Source organism: Armigeres subalbatus, chromosome 1 (assembly GCF_024139115.2).
Source record: "Armigeres subalbatus isolate Guangzhou_Male chromosome 1, GZ_Asu_2, whole genome shotgun sequence".
NCBI lineage: Eukaryota > Metazoa > Arthropoda > Insecta > Diptera > Culicidae > Armigeres > Armigeres subalbatus.
Genome location: NC_085139.1, coordinates 305,475,277 through 305,496,664, shown reverse-complemented (window position 1 = coordinate 305,496,664; position 21,388 = coordinate 305,475,277). Strand labels below are relative to the sequence as shown.

Genomic DNA, 21,388 nt, shown 5'->3' with positions numbered 1-21,388 from the left:
GACCTTCGATCCTCTTGAAAGGAGGCTTCGGACCCTCTGTAAAGAAGGCTTCTGAGCCACTTGAAAAGAGGCTTCCGAGCCTCTTGCAAGCAGGCTTCCAAACCTCTTGAAAGGAGGCTTGAGCCTCAAGAAAGCAGTCTTTTGAGCCTCTTGAAAGGATGCTTCCGAATGCTTCCAAGTCTCTTGAAAGATGGATTCCGAGCCTCATGATAGGAGGTTTCCGGGCCTCTGGAATGGAGGCTTCCGAGCCTCACGAAAGAAGATTTCCGATTCTCTTGAAAGGAGGCTTTCGACCCTCTGGAAAGCAGGCTTCCGAGCCTCTTTAAAGGAGGCTTCCGAGCCTCTTGAAAGCAGGCTTTCGAGCCTCTTGAAAGGGTGTTTCCGAGGCTCATGAGAAGAGGCGTGGGCTTCGTGGCCGTGCGGTTAGCGACGACAATCGTCTAGACCAGAGGTTCCCAAACTTTTTGGATATGCGACCCACCTGGCAGAATCCCAAATTGGTTGCGACCCACCAGGTACAAATGCATTGATTTTTATAAATTGGATATTCGCGTTAGAATCAACAAATCATAATAAATTGCTTCAAATCCCATCATTGTTTTTTACCCTTCTTACACCCTAAGAAGGGTATAAAGATCGCTTGAAAAACCGACTTTTTATCCGAGGCTCGGAGACCCAAGTCGTATATACCAATCAACTCAGCTCGACGAACTGAGCACATGTATGTATGTGTGTGTGTGTGTGCGTGTGTGCGTATGTGTGTGCGTTACAAAAATCTCACATCAAGATCTCAGCCGTCCGTGGACCGATTTGCACGATTTTAACACTAAACGAAAGCTATGACTTTGTCATTGTACGAGTTCAATTTTTTTTTGCAATCGGACATTTGGTTCCAGAGATATGTGAGAAATACGAACATGAAGTGTATTTTCAGAAAACTAACATAATAATGTCACATGAATATCTCAGCCGTCTGTAAACCAATTTGCATGATTTTATCTTTAAACGAAAGCTATGACTTTGCCATTGAACCCATTGTATTTTGTTTTTGCAATTAGACATTGGGTTCCGGAGATATCTCTGAAATACGAACATAAAGCATTAGACGTATCAACTTCACACATTGGTAAAATATGTCCCATCAAGATCTCAGTCGTCCTTGGACCGATTTGTGCGATTTTATCTTTAAACGAAAGCTATGTTTTGTCATTGGACCCATTAATTTTTTTCTGCAATCGGAAATTCGGTTTCAGAGATATCTGTGAAATACGAATATGAGACATATTTTCAGACTACTAATGAAGAATTGTCACACCAATATCTCAGCCGTCTATGACCCGATTTGAACTCTTTTGGGCTTAAACAGAAGCTGTAATATTGCCATTTAAGGCGGCAAATCAAATCTGCAGTCCTCTTTGTATTTTTTCAAAATTGTTAAATTTCCAGAAATATCCTTTTTTTATTTTGAAATCGATAAAAGCATGATAATATCAGTTATTTTATATTCAATTGAAGGTCATATGCATAGAAATTGTAATATGCACTGGGCACACACAACCATTCAAAAGTGTAAGAAGGGTTGCGTTCACTGTAGGTGGATTAAGTCGGGTTTTTGTATTTGGATGTGGAATTTGTTTGGTTTTGGATGGGATTTGGATTGGTTTTGGGTTGGTTTTGAATTGGATTTAGATTGGGTTTTAGAATAAATTTTTATTAGATTTGAATTGGATGTAGATTGGATTTAGATAGTATTTGGAAATTAATTAAATTTGGATTGGATTAGAGTTAGATTTGAATATGATTTTGATTGGATTTAGATTGGAATTGGATCAAATTTGTATTGGATTTGGATCGGATTCAAATTAGATTTTAGTTTGGATTTGGATTGGATTTCTATTAGATTCGAAATTAAATGGAATTTGAATTTGTTGTGGATTGGATTTGAAGTAGATTTGTATTGTATTTGGATTGCATTTGCATTGGATTTAGATTGTATTGGATTCCAATTAGATTTTAAATTAAATTGGATTCGAATTTGTTATGGATTGGATTTGAATTAGATTGTGATTGGATTTGGATATGAATTAAACTTGGGTTGGATATGATTTGGATTTAAATAGGATTTGGATTTGATTTGAATTTGGTCTGAATTGGGTTTTGATTAGATGTGGATTGTATTGAACTTCATTCTATTTGCCATTTGCACAACAAAAGAAGGCCATTGACCTCGTCAAATTTCTAATCATCGAATCATTACTTAGATCGTAATCTAGAAGCTGGTATTTGTGGAACAAAGGTATAAATCAAGATTTGTCTTTCGGGACCCACCACTGAAGAGCCCACGACCCCCCTGGGGGTCGCGACCCACAGTTTGGGAACCTCTGATCTAGACGCATGTGCTGTGGAGTGTGGGTTCGATTCCCACCCCGGTAAGGAGAAAACTTTTCGTAAAGCGAAAAGTTCTCCACTGGTCCACAGGGTGTTGTGTAAATGTCCTGTCCGTTGTCTCATGCTAATTAAGTGTTCAGTCTGTGCGACCTCTGGTCGAAGACGGTGACCCTGTCTAGTTTTTTTTAAGAGGCCTCCGAGCCTCTTGAAAGGCTTCCAAGCCGCCTGAACGTAGGCTTGTGTGCCTCTTGAAAATAGGCTTCCGAGCCTCTTGAAAAGCAATTCCCAGCCTCTTGAAAGCAGGTTTCCGAGCCTTTTCAATGGAGAATTCCAAGCCTCTGGAGAGGAGGCTTCCGTCCCTCTTGGAAGGAGGCTTCCAAGACCCATAAAAAGAAGCCTCCGAGCCTCATGAAAGCATGCTTCAAAGCCTCTTGAAAGGATGCTTCCGAGTATCTTGGAAGGATGCTTTCGAATCTCTTGAAAGGAGGCTTCCGAGCCTCTTGGAAGGATGCTTCCGAGCCTCTTGAAAGGATGCTTCCGAGGCTCTTGAAAGGCTTCCAACCCTCTTGAACGGAAACTTCACAGCCTCTTGAAAGGAGGCTTCCGAGGCTCATGAAAGGAGAATTCCGAGTATCTTGAAAGCAGGTTTCCGAGCCTTTTCAAAGGAGGCTTACGAGCCTCTTGAAAGAAGGTCGGGCCGGGTCGGGTCGGCTCGGGTCTCTTGAAAGGAGGCTTCCGAGCCTCTTGAAAGGATGCTTCCGAGGCTCTTGAAAGGCTTCCAACCCTCTTGAACGGAAACTTCACAGCCTCTTGAAAGGATGCTTCCGAGGCTTTTGAAAGGCTTCCGAGCCTCTTGAAAGAAGGCTTCCAAGCCTCTTGAACGAAGGTGTCAAAGCGTCTTGAAAGGAGGCCTCTTGAAAGGAGGCTTCCGAGATTTTTGTAAGGATGATTCCGAGACTCATAAAGAGAGGCTTCCGGGCCTCTCGAAAGGCACTTCCAAGCCTCTTGAAAGCATGTTCCAAAGCCTTTTCATGGGAGGAGGCTTTTGAACCTCATGAAATCAGGCTTTTAAGGCTCTTGAAAGGATGCTTGAACCTTTTGAAAGGAGGCTTCCAAGCCTCTTAACAGGATGCTTCTGAGACTCATGAGAAAAGGCTTCGAGCCGCTTGAAAGGAGGTTACCAAGCCTCTTGAAAGGAGGCTTCCGAGCTTCTTGATAGCAGGGTTCCGAGTTTCTTGAAAGCAGGTTTCCGTGCCTTGTCAAAGGAGTCTTCCGAGTCTTTTAAAAAAAAGCTTTCGAGCCTGTTAAACGTAGCCTTCCGTGCCTCTTGCAAGGATGCTTCCGAGGCGTCTAAGCCTTTTGAACAGAGATTTTCCAGCCTCTTGAAAGGAGGATCCTGAAACTGTTTGTAAAGAGGCTTCCGAGCCTCTTGAAAGGGTGTTTCCGAACCTAATGAAAGGATCCTCCCGAGCCTTTTGAAAAGAGGCTTCTGAGCCTCTTGAACGTAGGCTTCAGAGCCTCTTGGAAGGAGGCTTCCGAGCCTCTTGAAAGGATGTTTCCGAGGCTAATGAAAAGAGGGTTCAGAGTATCTTGAAAGGAGACTTCCAAGCCTCTTGAAAGGAGGATTCCAAGCTTTTCGAAGGAAGGTTTCCGTGCCTATTGAAAGCAGGTTTCCGTGCCTTGTCAAAGGAGTCTTCTTGAAATGAGGATTTCGAGCCTTTTAAACGTAGGCTTCCGAGCCTCTTGAAAGGAGGCTTCCGAGCCTCTTGCAAGGATGCTTCCGAGGCTCTTGAAAAGCTTCTAAGCCTCTTGAACGAAAATTTTCCAACCTCTTGAAAGGAGGATCCTGAAACTGTTTGTAAAGAGGATTCCGAGCCTCGGTGTTTCGGTGTTTCGAGCCTTCTGAAAGGATCATCCCGAGCCTTTTGAATAGAGGATTCTGAGCCTTATGAACTTTGGCTTCCGAGCCTCTTGAAAGGATGTTTCCGAGGTTAATAAAAAGAGGGTTCAGAGCCTCTTGAAATCAGGTTTCCAAGCCTTTTTAAAGGAGGCTTCCGAACCTCTTGGGAGGAGGCTTCCGAGACTCATAAAAGGAAGCCAACGAACCTCATGAAAGCAGGCTTTCAAGCCTCTTGAAAGGATGCTTCCGAGCCTCTTGAAAGGAGGCTTCCGAGCCTTTCCAGAGGATGCTTTCGAGGCTCATGAAAAGAGGCTTTCGAGCCTCATGAACAGTGTTGGTAGAATCATGCTCACATCTCACTCACCGAAGCCTCATGCGCGAGCTGACTCGCTTGCGATTATGCATGGATAGCATCGCGCAGAATCTCATCGTTTCTCTCATTTGCCGAAGAATGATTTCGCACCAAAAAGTGTCAAAACCCAATCGAGACGTTTTTTATGTTTACCGCCATCGGGGGTGACATTGGGTCTGGAGGGTGAGAATGGGTTAGCGCTCTTACCGGCAGCCTAGATAGCAAAATCGTTCAAAAAGGTCTCTTATATTTTAGTCTTCTTGCCCACAGAGACATTCAATCTTTTCTATAAGCATTCTAAGTACTTGAAACAGTGACCCATTCTCACCCCCATTTGACCCATTATCACCCCCGACGACGGTACACCCAAAAACCAGATCTTACAATTATTGTATAAAAACGTGGCATAAACAAATCTGTAAGGATTTTATACAGTAATTGTATTAAAATCTTCAAAAAATTGTATATGCCCAATTATTATACAGTTTCTGTAAGGTTCTTATGCAGAACTGTATTAAAATCTGCCATCCGCTGGTTGGGTGTACTTATGGATTTATTATCCATTATTTTCAGCAAAGAAAGTTATTCAGATGAATTAAACGAAGAACACGCAAAAATCACGCAATGATGCAAATCAAGAGTCGAATCATGGACGATTCCCTGAGCCATGAGTCGGGTGAGGTTTGCCTCGCGCTTGATTTGAATCGTGGATGAGATTTGAGATTTTGAGTTTTTACCAACACTGCTCTTGAAAGCCTTATGAAAGGAGCCTCCTAAGCCTCTTGAAAGCAGTTTTTCGAGCCTTTTCGAAGGAGGCTTCCGAGCCTCTTGATTGGAGGTTCACGAGCCTCTTGAAAGGAGGCTTCCGAGCTTATAAAAGGAGTCACCCGAGCGTCTTGAAAGGAGGCTTCTGAGCCTCTTGGAAGGAGGCTTCCAAGAATCTTGAAAGGAAGCTTCCAAGCCTCTTAAAAAGAGGCTTTCGAGCCTCTCAAAAGGCCTCGCAATTACGCATTTTGTTCCGAGGTACCCCCTGAGCCCGGAAAAGGTACCCCGAGGGTTACGTGTACCCCAGGTTGAGAACCGCTGCTTCATATCAACTAAGAACAATATATCCCACCAGCTACGACCAGACCTCATTCCTTAGTTCGCAGTTCGTTTTTGTTCACCAAATCCAGAATGAATATTTGGATCAGGAATATTTGGCGGAATAGAAGACAAACCATCGTGATTGGGCCTGGTGTGGTGTGGAATATACGAAGCGTATTCCATATCAGCATTCCAAGCTTTGGAGATTCTACACATCTGACCAATTTTGGATGAAGACCAAAGCGACAAGCAGATTGAACATTGATTACAATTTTAGATCGGCTTTATCAGATACGCAAACTCGTATGCCTAAGCTGGTATCATAAATGCAAGTACAAAAAACACACTGAATTAATTACTGCTGAAGAATGTCATATTAAAATGATAAAAGATATTGAAATAAAATGACTTAAAAATGTACACCCAGGTTTTTTTTTACACGTTTTGGTTTTGGCCATTAAAACCGTTCGAAAAAATTCCCAAAAAATCAAAGAAAATTCAGGGGGTATAAAATTCAGGTTAACCGAGAAATTAATGAAATCCAACCGCGTAAAAAAACCTGGGTGTATGTTTGTTCTTGATTTCAGCATGACATATCCAGGGGGGCGTACGCCACTTGACTAATCATGAAAAAAGTTGCGATGCCGAAAAGGTTGGGAACCACTGAGTTTAGCCTATTCCAAGAGTTGAAAGGCTTAGATCGACATGGAGGCGCACTGTATTTCAAGTACCTTACTCAAAAATAAATATTATATACAACCATAAGTAATAACATTCATTTACAATCGTGTTAGTAGAGTAAATGAAAGCAGTATTCTTGACTTTGCGATTTGGGCGTAACTTATTTTGTAATCAAACATTGCTTTTTTGTTTCCGTACGATGCAAACGTTTTTTCGCCTAATTCCCTTATCTGTTAGAGTAAAGCATGTTCTGTCGAATACATGTTGTTGTTTTCTCAGGAAATGTCTGTTTTAGCTGGCATTTGTCTTCCAATGTTTACTTACAAAATCATGTACACCCAAATTGCAAAGTCACGATCTTTGTTTTTATTGTGTATTTTTTAAGTGTTTGCTATTTTTTCGTCTTAGTCTTCATCGCTTTCTTCAAGAATGAATAAAAATATCGTCGTACAATATGCAGTATTTCCATTACTGCTTCCAAATCCAGACCGTGGTTTGTCGATATGTCTATCCATTCCGGGGATTTTTTCTTCGAAACGCTGTTTGCTGCTGTTAGTTTTCATTTTACTTGAAGAAACTCAATATATACGCAATACGCATCTCAAATCATCAAATCGAACAGTGTAGATCATTCAGACTGACATTCAAGAAATTCTGGTTGACAGATTTTTGTATCTTTTTCTGGTATTTTTTTTAGATCTTTATTAAAGTGGTTTTTTATTATTTTATAAGTTCATCACTACTCTTTTTCTGGTAGTTTTTTTTCACAAATGACATGTTTAAGCGGATATTGCTCGAAAAATTGCTTTTATAGTTTTATCATCCGGCATATGTACAATGAAGGGTCAAATATGATATCTAAAGTTGTGTCGTAAAGTTTAAAAATAAATGTTGGCAATTATGATATATTCTTAGCGGGTAGCGCCAGCTGCCCCTTCCTTTTTGAAGAAAATCAGAATAGCTCATAATTGGGTAAATTTAACACTGAATGACAGATGACTATTATGTGGATAATTGGTATCAGATTCCTAATAAATTAGATTATATTAGGTTAAATAATCAAAAACTTATTATCGAGCTTTGCTAATTTTGTTTATAAACAGTACTACAGATAAGATATTAAATCTGGAATCCCTATAGGGGTATTATCTTATATTTTATATGAATACTGATGCTAAAATGGAGTTTACCACACTGACTGAAGTGATTATTATGTGTTCTTATCAGAAAGATTCAAAAACATTTAAGGTTTTGTCCGACATTTGCTCGCAGCTCAGCTACTTTGCTGTTTAAATGTGAACATTAAAAGTTATTAATTAACAAGTTAAAAATATAATTGAAGTTGAAGGGCCAAGTCGGCTGAGGGCTGAAATGTTCAAATTATTGCAAAATAATAGTGATCATGAATAAAGATGTATTTAACAAAAGGTACTGAATTAGAAAAACACATAACATAAATTGTGATATCGGGTGGGATTGATAAGACGTATTGAAATTTCACAGCAGATTGAACATAATCATTAGTCACATTAGTCACCCTAAGATCATTACCTGAAGATGATAAGATCAAATATTTTACCAATAAGTAAGGAAGCTGTAGTTAACAACAATACTCCTATAGACTGCAAAAAAAACCTGACGTGACTTCAGCTGTAAAGTTCATTCCAGTAATACAGCTGCTTCAAACAATTATTGTTTACGTGTTGACAGGGTTATTCACACCAGGATTGGCATTCCTGTAGATAAGCTTATTAAGTGTATACGACACTGTTTGTCAACAAAAATCTTAAAGAGAGCCTTATTTAATTGAAAGTAATTACTGTTATTAAATGTATCTACATATTCAGTAGCGTCAGGTTGGAGTCTTACGATACGTTGTGAATTCATTTTTTCTCTCAATTAATAACTGTATAGTGCTAATATGTAATACAGCACCAACAGCAACGTGTGTTAACACTAAGCTGCGAGTTCGAAATTTGCCTTATAGGATGGTATGAAGAAGGAAATCGTAAATCATTTTCAATGCATGGCAATGCCTATCATTATTGTCAATTTTTGGCACACATTCAACAAGCTCACGCTAGCACAATGCAAACCAATCGATTGTTTTCCATACCCTTGTTTGCCCTACAAAATTTAGTATTCACACTCCTTCGTACACACATGTTCCATGGGACGCCTCCCTTTCCGACCACAGTTCGTCCCTCTTCGACAATATCTCATTTTGGCATTCGTCACACCTTCGAACGTTCTGTTTACTCACCTTTTCAATTTATTCCAGAAAGTCAACACCGGTATCGCTAATTTGCGTCTTCGCGGCTCAGGGCAGCCTCGTGGCCCCTCTATACTTTGTATAAAAACAGACACCCCAACAGCAGCAACAACAACACTTCGTAACGGTTTCCAATCACTTAACACAGATTGCTTTGCCCGCTACTTTTCGATCGTTATCCTTCCCAAGAACAATAAACCGGCCTGCTGGGATGGCCCACTGCAACTGACCGCTGCTCGAGCAAGACGACTAAGGGAGGCTCCCCACTGCAGTCGTCGCCCAATGCTACTGATTTCTTTTGCACAAAAAAGCCACACTCTCAAAGTTCCCCAATGTGTTGAAATGGTGGGACGACGACGACGCTAATGAACGGTGGACAAAACGAACCGAGTCCGACCGGATCGTAAACAAAACTGTCGCCTCCGATGGGGACAGGTGAGAAATTTATAGGCGCGCCAGAAATGCCAAGAACTCCACCGGGCGGCGAGAGTTAGCCGAGGGGGGCAAGACCTCGCACATTTTAGTGCGAATCACTAACCGGCCAAGAAGCGCGCGGTGTGCCGCGCCGCCGATCGATCTCTCCGCCGTTCTCTGTTTTGCTTGCTGGTGTGACTACTCTCGCCATTTCTCGCGCGCGCGAATGCGATTCGTCCGCATATAGAGACCAAGCAGGAGATCCTCTCTCGCTCGTGCGTTGCTGATTGGTCGCCGAGATAAGCGCGGATGATGACGGGCGACGGCGGTTTGTCTATCATGGTTATCTACTCGAAGCATGCTTTGGTTACCTACAACTAGAAATACTAGAATAAGAGATCGGCGAAGACGCCATCTTGTTTCCAATCGAACCGTCAAAAGCGGTTCCATTTCGACTTGTTTACTTTTTGCTTCCATAAGAAGCAAGCAAAAAGTTCAAGTGCTGCTAGTATCATTGTCACGATTTCATGCATTTTCATACGTTGCCATTTCGACAGTTTTTCACTCCGCCGGTCTCTGGTTATAGGGTGGCTACCTACAACAGATCCTTGGTAAACAATAAGAATTAGTGCTAAGCATTATTCTAGGTTCGTGATTGACCGAAATTAATTACGATTTCGATAAGAACTTGTGATTTCCAAGCACTTTTACAGTTGGTAAGCGGATACAAAGTATCATTATAATTTTAAATCAATTGGGAAGTTTTACCCGGATTTATCACTCGTAATGGGACGCTGAAGGGATCATATATCCATTGATGCAAGATATAACAAAGATTTATAACTCGCACAAACGATATCAGCTGAATACACCAATCTACAGACGTTCTCAATTGAGCTTTTACTTACAATAAACCTAAAATTAATCAACCTTGCAATGTTGATGCCTTTTCATCTATTGAGAAACGAAAAAAAAAATTAGGGGAATAACATAAACGAAGACTTGTAACACTATCGATTAATTTTCATTGCATTCGTCTCAACGCAATAGCGAACCTTTAGCGAACGAACAACAATTGAACAAAAATGAATTACGGTCGATTCTTCCCTTGATTGTAATCTGAAACAGCTAGATTGAGAAACCCTGTAAATCAAGTGCCCAGGGAGATATCATTGAAAGCAAATGACCCAAGCATTATAATCTATTGTATAGTAATGTTTTGATTGTTTCGTGAACGTTTTAGTAGAAAGCTGAACAGATGAAGTGACTCAATTGCCGCTGACGGATGGCTGTCAGCGATAATTAAAATTCTATAACAGTAGTCGGATTCTGGGAATTCTGACGGTTCGAATCAACGATCACCGGTGCCGCTGCGGAGGCAAAGTATGGCAATGACGCGATTCACGACTACTGTTATCTGCGATCGATTTATTAAACGCATTTGAAGATCCAATTAACGCATTTCAGAACACAAAAGTGGCGCGACGTATGACGGATCTAGATTGTCTGGATTGCTTAGAATCCCTAGTTTTCCAATTTCAACTAGAGCACAGGTGCCGCGTGGCACGTGGCACTTTCTCACGGGTTTAAATGTTCGTTATGAATTTTATCGATTTTATCGACTTGAATGAACATAACGTTCGTCATTATCTCATGCTTAATTACATGAGTTTTGGAATAAATATATCTTGGTTATTCCAACAAACCACACACCTTATAACTAAGAAAGCAATGTCCTCGTTGGACGTTGTTTTGCCAGCAATTACTATCAAATTTAATCGTGATAGATAAGCTGGTGAAACTTTATCTCTCCTTTCCCCATTTCATATTTGCTTAGACATCGGAGACAGCGGAGCTCGAAACATGCAAATTTGAAAATGGGTTAACAGAGATGATGTATCGGTTCTTGTGTTGCATTTTCAGACGATGGCGAAGAAATATTTCCTTTCCTTGAACGCACCTCCTAAACCGGTCTTTGGTGGGCAATCGTTAATCATGATTTAATGGAACAAGCTGCGCAACTCGCTTTTTTGGTCATCTGAGTTCAGTGCCCATCATCAGCAGGACGTCTAACGAATTTGAACATTCTTACAGATTTAAAGCTAAAAATTATTAATGATGTTTTTGCAAGACTGTTAACGCAGATATAATAAAAACTTTAAAAAAAACTGCAACTTAGTTTTTGGGAACCATCCTTCAGTTGAAGCTCGACAATTCGGCATATTCAAAGAAATATTGTTCTTTTTTTATGATTTTTTCAAATTATTTTTTTTTGTAAAAATAACAATACTTAAAACTTAAATGCTCAACCGTTGTTGGATTGGCATTAAAATCTACATTTACATGTTTTGAGTTTTATTTTATTTGATTATGCGATCCTATTTGTATTATGACTTTGATACTTACTTACTTACTTATGGGTCCTGTACACCGACTTGAAAGATCTCCATCCTGAGCGATGTCCGGCTATCGCTTTAACCTGTTGCCAGGTTCGATTTCGGTAGACTTCTTTTATTTCTTTATTGAGGCTTCGCCGCCATGAGCCTCTGAGTCTGCCTCTGCTGCGATGTCCCGCTGGGTTCCAGTCTAATGGTTATTTACAGATTTCGTTTCCGCCCCTACGTAGAGTGTGACCCAGCCCCACCTCCTATCCCGAATTTCTGTTGCTATCGGCCTCTGGTGACAACACAACGACGATGGAGCTCTTTGTTTGAGATCCAGTTGGGAGGCCATCAGGCCCGAATTGTATACCGTGGGCATCTGTTGATGAACACCTGCAGCTGTTGGGTGTTCTCCACCGATACACACCATGTTTCGTTAGCGTATATAAGCACAGATTTCACGTTATAGTTGAAAATTCGTATTTTGGTGCGTTCACCGTATACACCGTTCATTCGTATTTTGGTGCGTGCGCTTCACCACACCTCTCTTTTCCTAAACAACATCATTGCGCCGGCTCCACCCCAGTATCCAGAATGCCATTACCCCGAAGGGCACTACCACGAATGGGACAGTGTCCCGAAAGTCATTACCCTCAATGGTACACTACCCCGAAATCCATTATCCCGAAAGGCAATTACCCCGAAAACATTTAGAATCTTTATTATTCTATTATTATGTTTAACACCAACAGATATCGATGAATCGCAACAGTTTTTAACCAACCAGTTTAACCAACAGTTCTGATTTTTCTTCTAATTAGCTTTAACTGTCATTCCCATCATTATGACCTTTCTTCCATCCTTTTTTCCAACACAACGCGTTTTCCCGGTATAAGGCGAACAGAGGAGATGATGCCTTGTTTTATTGAACGAGTTTGCCTGGTATAAGGCATACAGAGTAAATATGATCTTTTTTTAATAAACGCGTTTGCCAGGTATAAGGCAGAAAGGGGAGATGATAACTTCTTTAAATGGACGTGTTTGCCCGGTATAAGGCAGACAGAGGAGATGATGCCTTTTTTAAATGGACGGGTTTGCCCGGTATAAGGCACGCCGAGGAAATAATGCCTTGTTTAAATGAACGCATTTGCCTGGTATAAGACAGACAGAGGAGATGACGCCTTCTCTAAATGGACGGGTTTGCCCGGTATAAGGCATACAGAGGATTATTCCTCGTTTATATGAACGGCAGACAGAGGAGATGATGCCTTCTTTAAATGGACGCGTTTGCCCGGTATAAGGCAGACAGAGGAGATGATGCAATCTTTAAATGGACGCGTTTGCCGGGTATAAGGCAGACAGAGAAGATGATGCCTTCTTTAAATGGACGCGTTTGCCCGGTATAAGGCTGACAGAGGAGATGATGCCTTCTTTAAATGGACGGGTTTGCCCGGTATAAGGCAGACAGAGGAGATGATACCACCTTTTAATGAACGTGCTTATACCTCGATAAGGCACACAGAGGAAATACTGCCTTTTTAAAAGGAACGTCTGCTCGATAGAAGGGGAAACGAGATGATGCCTTCTTTAAGTCAACGCAACTTCCCGAAGACGAACAAGATCCCCCTCTCTCTTACTCTCATACACAAACTCTCACTCACTCACTTCCTCTGTCTCACTAATTATTACTCATTCACCCACTCTCATTCATTCACCCACTTTTACTCACTTAACCACTCTTACTCACTCATTCACTTTTACTCATTCATTTACATTCAATCATTCGCTCTCTCTTTCTCGCTCACTCTTACTCGTGTACTCTTACTCGCTCACTCACTAACTTTTACTCGCTCACTCACATACTCACTCTTACTCACTCACTTAATCACTCACTCACTCTTACTCAACCATTCACTCCCTCGTCAATTTTGAGATTTAGGCCACGCTTCATCCAGAATCCGTTGCTTTTACTACAGCGACCAAGGAACAACTTCTACCTCGTTGCCCTAGTAGCCATGCTGACGTGGACCGCAATTGCCTCCAACTCTCTGCGTTGTGCATGAAAACTTGCTGCATAATCTCCCCCTGCCATTCAGGAATCTTCAAGAGTGCCATACGAAGTGGAACGGGATCTTACGGAGTAAGAACACTTAGTTCCATATTGCATTAAAACAGTTTCAGTTCCAATGAACAATAGTTCATTCATATGATTGAGTAACATTTTTTTCATTGAAATGAAGTATTAACTTGAAATAATGACATATTATATACGTAATCAAGTGTTGGTCTTCCACCATCATTAGTCGTCTGAGTACACGCGACCGCTTACGTAAGGCAATCAAACTCATCAAATGCTTTAGCCAAGCAAGCCTATGGCACAGCAGAGTGCGATTGATTCGCATTCTATACCAGCCAACCAGTAATGGCATTATGGGTAATGGAATTATGGGTAAAGTCGTAGAGTCCATTGTGCCGACGGCAACATGGCACCGCCCGCTGAAGCATCAACTTCCAAGGCGCCGGCGATGAGGGCATTGACAGCGCGACTAAAGGCAGCTCAACTGTCCTACAACTGACTCTACGACACTACCCATAACTCCATTACCCATAATGCCATTACCTCGAAGGCCACTACCCCTAATGCTATTACCCCTAATGGGACACACTACCCCGAATTAGTCATTATTTCAAGTTCATACTTTATTTCAATGAAAAAAATATGCATAAAAATATGAATGAACAACAATTGGAGCTGTAAAAGTGGATGAGTAAGTAAGAGTGGGTGAATGAATGAAAGTGGGTGAATGTGTAAGTGTGAGACAGTCAGACAGACAGTGAGACAGAGGAAGTGAGTGAGTTGTCGCTTCGGTTCCTTTTGATCTGCTGTTCGAAACATGTGTGGTACTAAACTGTCAACTCATATGTATTTTTCCTTCATTGACTCGCCGAAAAGCGACGACAGCGACAATCTTCATCTAGTAACTTAAATATCTTGAGTAAGGGGGTTTGTGTATGAGGGTGAGAGAAAAGGAGATCTTGTTTGTCTTCGGGAAGTTGCGTTGACTTAAAGAAGGCATCATCTCGTTTCGCCTTCTAACGAGCAGACGTTACTTTTAAAAAGGCAGTATTTCCTCTGTGTGTCTTATCGAGCACGTTCATTAAAAGGAGGTTTAATCTCTTCTGTCTGCCTTATACCGAGCAAACCCGTCCTTTTAAAGAAGGCATTATCTCTGTCTGCCTTATACCGGGCAAACGCGTTTATTAAAAAAAAAGGTCATATTTACCCTGCACACTTATTTCTTTTTACCGGGATCTCAGCGAAAAGGTCAACTTTTACCGAGATTCGCACAGCCGTGCCCCAGCAAACATGTTTTTTTGCTGAGATTTCTGTCAAAGTTGCTGAAAATCAGCAAATAATTTGCCGAAAATCAGCTAACAAACATCATTTTTGCCGGAATTTCAGTTTTTTATTTTACTGGCGCACGGCTGTGCGGATTTTTGCCGAGCTGCAGAAATAAAAACTAAGTGTGTGTATGCCTTATACCGGGCAAACACGTCCATTTAAAGAAGGCATCATCTCCTCTGTCTGTCTTATACCAAGCAAACTCGTTCATTTAAACAAGGCATCATCTCCTCTGTTCGCCTTATACCGGGGAAACGCGTTCTGTTGGAAAAAAGGATCTCTTAGAGTAGAGTGGGGCAAGAGTGCGCGTGGGGTAAGAGTTCGTTTTCGATTTTTGAAGTAATTAAAAAGATAAACTAGCAGCACTGCATCAGTTTGGCAGGTATTCTGGCCAACTATTATCATGTGTAATTGTAAACGATTTGAATAAACAACAAGGGAGATATGGAGTTAGATAACTGTTTGGTCATTTTGCTAAAAATAATTGGATTTCCGCAACTAGTATTTCATTACCATATATACGTTCAATCAGGTGAACATTATACCATTTCGATAACCTATTGTTTAGAGTACTTTATGGTACAGAACACCAATCCGGTTGGTTTTCCAAGAAGTCAAAACCATTACTTGAATAATTTTTGGGACTGTGGGGTAAAAGTACGCAGGAACCGGTGGGGCAAGAGTACGCATATGAATCTTCAAGTTATGATGTCAAACCCGTATCTCCGGCCGAAATTAGACTTCTTCCAAAGCGTAAAGATCCACAACTAAGAAAAAAGGGACAGAATTCGAATTTATCTCAAGTTTTTAGGATAAGTTGAAGTAATTCGGTGTTAGAAAGGACTTAGCGAACAAAGCACTGAAGTGACATAATGAAATTGTATTAGGACTTGTTGTACACCTAAACATAGTACGAAAACACAATTTCATCTAAATGATAATTTCATTTAATCAAAAGAAACATTCATAAATTACGCAACGTTTAGCTGGGAGGGGTTGCGAGATGTGTGACGATCCATATAATTTTTAGAGAATTCATACAAATAGTGTAAAATAGGAGGGAGGGGTGATGAAATAGCCAAATTTTACGTTACGTGATTGGTGGACTTTCTTTAAGGAAAATGCCTTTGTATACGCCACGCGAAACCTGATATATATTTTTACATCTGTAGTTTTTTAGTATATATAAAAGACAATGGTTTTTCGTATGAAAGTGCACATTTTTAGGACCCCCTCCCCCTTTAAGAATTACGTAATCTTTAAACATTCCCTAATATATGCTCATTAAACATCAATTAAATGTTATTAACTCTTATTTGTGTTAATATATACTTAAAGCACATGATTGGATAAATGCGTACTCTTACCCCACCCGATGCGCACTTTTACCCCACCGGTGGGGTAAGAGTGCGTTTTTCACTTGTCTTGCAATAAGGGTTCTACTAAAATGAATCTCAATAATTTCAATATTTTTTCCACTGGGTAACATAAAGGAAGAGTATATGAATCATCGACACTGATTTGATATGCAGAAGCTTGCTTCATAAGGGCCACATGATCGATTGAAAACTAAGTGCGTACTCTTGCCCCACTCTACTCTACTCCATTTCGTAGAATAGTACTTTTCCAGGTCATAATGACAGGAATGACAATTAAAGCTAATTCAAGACAAAATATTCAAAAAGACTTATCTGCTTTTGTAAACAAAGATTCAAACGACGATTTGGCGAATCTGATAGCTCTCCTACGCAAACCAACACCATCAACAGGTAGCGGAAACCTTCATCTACCTATTTATGGTGTTGGTTTGCGTGGGTGAGCTATCAGATTCGTCTAATCGTCGTTTGAATCTTTGTTTACAAAAGCAGATAAGTCGTTTGAAAAATTTTGTCTTGAATTAGATGATAAATCAAAACTGTTGGTTAAATTGGTTGGTTAAAAACTGTTGCAATTCATCGATATCTGTTGGTGTTAAACATAATAATAGAATACTATAAATTCTAAATGTTTTCGGGGTAATTGCCTTTCTGGGTAATGGATTTCGGGGTAGTGTCGCATTCGGGGTGATGGTTTTCAGGGTACTGTCCCATTCGGGGTAGTGGCATACTGCTACACCTGTTTGTATTCACCTCGATTGAAACAATTCTTTCGATTGTTGCATCAAACAACGCGAACGTTTCAATCTTCAATGTTGTTGTATCAGCATGTTCACATGCTTTATTCAATTGAACATTATTATTGTTTAAATCTTACATACTCCACTCCCATGCAATAGCACAACATTCCATTCCACCTTCGAAGAGGTCGAAGAGGATCTATTTTCTTTCAGAAATTCGGTGAATTTCAGGGTGTGTGAAGATGTCGCGGAGTGTAACAAGCCCTAAACTACAACCCTGATAATCCACGGCAGCAACTAAGGCAGCACCAAATAGAAAAGCTCACCGTTGTGCTGAATATGATACCATCCCAGAATCGTTCGACGGAGATCGGAGATAGCGAAATATCATATTTGGGTTCGACACACACGCAGATTACTACACGAGCCGAACGATGAGACCAGCCCATAGCAGCATTTAAGCAGCTCTCAGCGTGATCTCCACCATCTCCGATATCTCCATCAAGCCAACGCGAGCGAATCGTCATCGATGTCATTATCATCATCGGTAAAAGAAATAGCATTTTGTTCTTTCATGGATATTGAAGGAGTTTTCGATAACGGTTCTTATTCGTGCTATAAAGAAAAGAAACTTCTACACGAACTTTATCAAATGGATTCACACCATGCTTTCGAAAAGAGAAATCTCTTCAGAGCTGAGAAGTCCGTCTCTTACCGTATGGGCAACAAAAGGTTGCCCTCAAGGAGGGTCCTCTCATCACTAATGTGGTCCTTAGTTGTAGACGATCTTCTAGGAAGCTTAGAAGAAAGGTTTCGAGGTTGTAGGATTTGCTAATGATATTGTTTTCTCTGTGATATTGTCATCATAGTAAGGGGGGAATTCGACAATATCATTTCTGAAAGAATGCAATGGGCTCTAAATTTTACCCATGTATATTCAGAAAGGCCTTAGCATTAACACAGATAACAGACGTTGAGGCTCCCTTACGATATGTGTGTCAACAAAATAACCGTCATTTCAAATGAGGCAAGCATTTGAAACATGATTGGCAATCGTTTGTAGATGGCGCATCGATCGCTGCACACAACTCAAATGTTACTGTCAAAATAAAGCTTTGTTTTTGTTTGACTTTCGAAACGAATGGTTAGTTATTCCTCTAAAATGAGAAGGAAGTGCGAATTCTACACGTGTGGAAACCACCAGGGATGCGATAGCAAATCGTATTTTAGCTTCCCTAAAAACGATGCATTGTAAGTATTAACGACCATGATTCGTGCATCAAAAACTGAGGACAATGTTTTGCATTCTTAGATGTTCCTTATGGGTGATGGCATCTAACTCACCGGAAGCAAGACAGATGTATAAAACGGGCGGAGTACAGGCGTTTCGGAAGAAAATAGTCTGTTCCGACCATTTCCCCTCAACTGCTTTCAAGGATGCAACCAGAAAAAAAGGGTAAGTAAACTGTTCGAGTAAAGAAAATGTCAAATCTAACATGAAATAAATTTAGATTGGTGACTGATGCTGTTCCGTATTACTGCTGTGGATTTCCAGTTCAAGAAAAAAACAAAGCAATAAACAGTTCCGAAGTTCCTCAGTCTTCAAGTATTGAGTTTTTAGCAGGTGATTCGGATTTTGTTTCGTGGCGTACAAACAACAACAGCCGGAATCGTCAAGAAATCGGCGGCAACGGCGACGAACAGAATGAAGAACAGCTACTGGAAGTGCTTTCTTACCATAGTTGCCGTAGAGAGACAGCCGATAATGTCCAGGACCAGTTTGTCGATATATGCTCTCCGAGAAATTGCCATCAGGAGCAGGGTAAGGAACAACTGCTGGAAGTGTTTTCCTCCCAAAGTTGCCATATTGCGGTTTCCAATTACGCTGAAGAAGAACTTGCTGATTTGTACCCTACCGATAATTATTGTCAGGCACATGAGAACGAAAATGTGCAGTTGAACGAAGAAAAATTCCTTACGGTCAATTTCTCCAGACGACGGCAAGAGCCCATCAGGCACGACGATGAGCTAACCAGTATTGATAACACAGAGTACCTGGTGATGCTTTGATCATACCCTTTCTAATCAGACTGAAAAAGAAAAGTCAATAAGATTTGTGCAAAACGAAACTGGATTACGAGAGTTTATAAAAGTTGAAAGGGAATTCAACCGCAGTCTCAAGGTACAACTTCAGTCCGTTCGTCGCCAACTTTTTGTCTCCCAGCAAACGAGTGATCGGCGTTTGGCAGCTGCTAAGCGGAGTAAATGCATCGTTGCAAAGCTGAGGCAAGAAGTAAAAACTTTGAAACGACAGAAATCTGTGAAAGAAAAGCTTGGTGAGCAGGTCGAAGCAAACCCCATTATAAAAGACTCGTTAGTGAATTTGTACCGTCGGCCAAACGCTCGTCGTTACCATCCACAGACGATGAAGTTCGCTGCAGGAGTTTATTTAAGTGGCCCCCGTACTTACCGGTACACTGACCCCACATATATGGGTCACTTTGTAACAATAATTAGTCACTCCATTTTGCATGTTGAACAAATGGAAATGATCCATATTAGTGTGTGACCCATGATTGTGGGGTCAGTGTACATTCGAAATTCGAAGCACTTAGCGCTGCCCCATAAAAGTACCGTGTACAACTATAACAAGAGCATTCGACTGCAACCTGGATTGAACAGAGTCATCATCAACCGAATTAAAAAAAAGTTAAATATTTGCGAACCGACAGGGATATGTCTAGATGGAATGTCAATAAAATCCGAGTTGACATACTGCGCCAAATCCGACACTTTCTATGGATTTTTAGATCACGGCGATGCACGAAAGATAGAAAAGAATGGCCCTACGAAGCTGGCAAGTGAAGCTGTTGTCGTTATGGTGTCTGGAGTGTATCGCCGATTCAAACAGGTATTGTATTTTTTACGCGCGTTTACGAGTTACATAACGCAATAGAGAAGGATTCTAACGTGGATTAATTTTTTTCGACCCGATTTTATCATCCTTTTGACCTGATTTAGTTACATTTGAAATTCAAAAAATAGTCCTTTCCATTCTCGTGAACAATACTTTTAAATTTTAATTCTAGCTTTTAATGTGTGAATAAACCAATTTTTATTGGATATTTCTGTTACTATTTATATGTAAATTTATATATATATATGTGTTCATATTTTTTCCAGCCTATTGGTTATCTTTTGGCACACAACAGCCTTGGCAGTAAAATCCAGATGAAACTGGTTACGAAAAGTGTTCAAGCTATACGGGATGCTGGACTCGTCCCATTGTGATGGACCAAAGTACGACAAACCAAAAAATGATTTGCGAAGCCGGCGCAACTGCAGAACACCCAATAATCCAGGTCGATGGCGAAGATATTGCCGTGATGTTCGATGCGCCTCACCTGCTAAAAAATGCACGAAACGCTCTCAACAAATACAATGCCGTGGCTAAGGATGACATCGCATCTTTCAATCACATTAAGCTTCTTTTTGAGACAGACATGTCATCATCGTTGCGTTTAGTTCCTAAACTTCATTATAAATCTATTCATCTTTTCCCTTTTACGAAAATGAATGTATCTATGGCTACAAGAACTTTGAGTGAGTCTGTTGCAATTGCCATTCAGCATTATGTGAAATCAGGAGCGCTTCCAATTGAAACACTGCAAACATCATCGTTCGTCGCTCTTCATGACAAGCTATTTGACACATTCAACTCTAAGGAACGTTATGCGAATTCGATTGGCAAGGTAAACTAATATTTTACTGTGTACACATTCTATCAACGTTATTGTATCAATATTTTCTCTATTTCAGCCATACAGATCTCCCATTACGGAGCAATCAATTCATCTGAAATTCTTAGAAGAGACGCTACAAATTCTCAAGACGATGTACTATACGTCTCATACATGCTTCAACATTCATGAAGTACGTTTTCTTGATCTTTCCCTTTGTGATCCCTATTTTGTTTAATGTTGTATCTATTGTGCAATGTTTTTATTCTTTTGTGAATTCCGCCAATAATTTTGTTTTACAAAACCTATGATTTGTATATACATATTTTTCCCTAATGTCGAATATTTTTGTTTATTCTAGGCAAAAAAGCAGTCCAAGAAACTAACAGTTGCTCAGAGGCACCCGGTGTATCTGAAAGGGTTCAAAGGAAATATTACTGCTTTGATGTGGATATGGAATTTGTTGAGAATGAAATACCGCTGCACATATTTGTGCACTAACGTATTATGTCAGGATTGCCTGGAAACCTTTTTTTCCGAAATTCGTCGTCGATGCGTCCAATGTATTTCGGTTCAGCAGTGCCTTCAAATACGCCATGCTGTCGGCTTCCAACAAATCCAACGATGTGTTTAACGAAGGGATGAACTGTCAGGA

At 40.5% G+C, this 21,388-nt stretch overlaps 1 protein-coding gene across 1 annotated transcript in view; it reads right to left on the bottom strand.

The window, feature by feature from the left end:
- Positions 1-9,171, bottom strand: part of LOC134207870 (aminopeptidase N) — a 28,923-nt gene extending 19,752 nt beyond the window's left edge. The window contains exon 1 of the mRNA XM_062683846.1: positions 8,671-9,171. The gene's annotated coding sequence lies outside the window, so the exon portion shown is untranslated. The remainder of the gene's footprint in view (positions 1-8,670) is intronic.
- Positions 9,172-21,388: the final 12,217 nt, after the last annotated feature.